The sequence below is a fragment of the Scylla paramamosain genome, chromosome 12 (genome assembly GCF_035594125.1).
Source record: "Scylla paramamosain isolate STU-SP2022 chromosome 12, ASM3559412v1, whole genome shotgun sequence".
In the NCBI taxonomy this organism is placed as follows: Eukaryota; Metazoa; Arthropoda; class Malacostraca; order Decapoda; family Portunidae; genus Scylla; species Scylla paramamosain.
The window spans coordinates 6,092,501-6,095,000 of record NC_087162.1 but is presented as its reverse complement, the minus strand read 5'-3'; the positions used below and the strand labels follow the sequence as shown (position 1 = coordinate 6,095,000).

General features: G+C 40.2%; 1 protein-coding gene and 1 long non-coding RNA gene across 48 annotated transcripts in view; one reads left to right on the top strand and one right to left on the bottom strand.

Annotated features, from left to right (window-relative positions):
- Positions 1-2,500, bottom strand: part of LOC135105617 (PDZ and LIM domain protein Zasp-like) — a 104,354-nt gene that overhangs the window by 73,064 nt on the left and 28,790 nt on the right. The window lies entirely within an intron of this gene.
- Positions 1-2,500, top strand: part of LOC135105622 (uncharacterized) — a 93,735-nt gene that overhangs the window by 69,028 nt on the left and 22,207 nt on the right. For both annotated transcript variants that reach the window (XR_010270927.1, XR_010270926.1), the window contains exon 2: positions 1,796-1,866. This is a non-coding gene — a long non-coding RNA (uncharacterized LOC135105622). The remainder of the gene's footprint in view (positions 1-1,795; positions 1,867-2,500) is intronic.

Here is a 2,500-nt window from a genome sequence, read left to right as displayed (position 1 = left end):
ATACTGAAAGACTTAATGAGCGAGTGACGTGCTGATTTACTGAACAAATGTATAACCACTGACTGAATGGCCAGCTAAAGGGTTAAAATGTTTATTAACTGAAGGGGTCACCGTCAGATCAGCCATCCACTTCAGTTCCTAGTTGGTATAATAATCAAAGAGAACCTGAAGGAGCTCTAGATTAGAACTGAAACTGAAGTAATATTAATTAAGAGAGAGAGAGAGAGAGAGAGAGAGAGAGAGAGAGAGAGAGAGAGAGAGAGAGAGAGAGAGAGAGAGAGAGAGAGAGAGAGAGAGAGTCAGACCGGATTACCGTTTTATGTATTACATCAAAAAACACTTAATATGTACAAACCATCCTACCTTTTCCAAGTAACCTCAGCCACACTCATGTAGTACGTGGGCAAGGTGACGCATGGGACAATAACAAAAGTGACTCAATAACAAAGACGACAAAGGTGACAATAACAAAAACATGATAAGAAAAAGTGACACAACGGACTCTATTAATCATACTTCTCTGTAAATGACGAACATGGGAAGAGGGACCAGTTCACACACACACACACACACACACACACACACACACACACACACACACACACACAGAGAGAGAGAGAGAGAGAGAGAGAGAGAGAGAGAGAGAGAGAGAGAGAGAGAGAGAGAGAGAGAGAGAAACGAGAAACATTTAAAAGACAAGCTTCATTCAGTCTTTTAAAAATACAATCAAATAAGGACAATCAGGTAAGAAAACACACACACACACACACACAGACACACACATGAATAGTATCACAAGACGAAAAGTAGACAAAGAGTAAGGTGGGTGAAATTGTAGGAGGAGGGACGACAAGAAGACGAGACACAGAGAGGGTGATGAGATAATGAGGATAGGAGGAGGAGGAGGAGGAGGAGGAAAATGATTCGCCAGTCAGCCAGTTAATTAGTGCACGCCTGGTAGAAGACTCTTAACACACACACACACACACACACACACACACACACACACACACACAGGTTCAGCAATAATAAACAGAACCATAATAATTATCTTTGTTGATTATATTTGTTTAGTTTCTCCTCCTTCATTATTCTTTGTCTCATTATTATTATTATTATTATTATTATTATCATTATTATTATTATTATGGTGATGATATTTCTGCCGTCCTAATCTTTATTTCTCTGCCATCCCTCCTCCTCCTCCTCCTCCTAACAATTATCTTTATATATGTGTATGTATAATTTATCTCTTCAGGGTCACTCGGGCAACATTACAGTTCTTGCTTCACACCCTGACCGATACTTACATGACCTCAGTGCCTTTTAATGCCACTAAACTTGCATATATAAACAAAGAAGCAAGGGTGAAAAGATTCAAGATGAAATGTATTAATATTGATAGATAGATGGATAGATAGAAGGATAGATAGACAGATAGAAAGTGTACTAAAAGAGATAGATAGTCACAGACCGATAGATAAAGTGACATTTTCTTGAGGAATTTACTGACTTGGGTAGATCAACAGATACAAACACGAGTATACAGATAAACAACACTAAAGCAAGCACAGTAAAGGATCCAGATTTATCACACATTAAACACCTCATGCCATTTAACACCAAACCCTTAATTTACTATCTACTCGTTATCATTAAACTAACAGTGACTCAGCCGACCCCCACCAGCTCACCACCAGCCCACCTACCCCATCAGCAGTCAGTCAACTCCGTCAGTACCCCGTCAAGCTGTCAGTTACTCTACTCTACTTCCTACCTGCTTTTTCCTTTTCAGTGTTCACCTGGTCTCATTCACAGACTACCTGAAGGTGCCTCGCTGCCCCCCATCATGATGTGGACAGACAGGTATGTAGTGTGTGCTTTCTTTCACGTACGGGTTGTGTTGTTATTTTGTTTATTTGTATTTATTTATACTTGTGCTTGTGGAAGAGGAGGAGGAGGAGGAGGAGGAGGAGGACGAAGAGCAAGAAAAATATAAAATCAAAGACACTTAGCAACAGTGACAAAAACAACAACGGCAACAACAGCAGGACCAGCACCACCACCATCACCACCACCACCAACAACAACAACAGCAACAACAACAACAAACAAACAAACAAATAAACAAATAAAGATAAGGAAAAGCATTACGAAGAGCAAGACGGGAGAGAGGAGGAGGAAGAGGCTAAGAAAGAATAAATAAGAATAAGAAAGAAGAAAAAGAAGAAGAAGAAGAAAGGAAAAGAAAAAAGAAACACAACAGCATGCAAAGTTAGAACGAGAGGAATAAAAGGAGCAGAAAGAGAAGGAGAAGGAGAATGAAAGAGAACAAGAGGAGAGGTGTAGGAGAACCACCTGCAGGAGACAATACGAGAGAGAGAGAGAGAGAGAGAGAGAGAGAGAGAGAGAGAGAGAGAGAGAGAGAGAGAGAGAGAGAGAGAGAGAGAGAGAGAGAGAGAGAGAGAGAGAGAAACTTTGTAGGATGTATAAAGGAAAA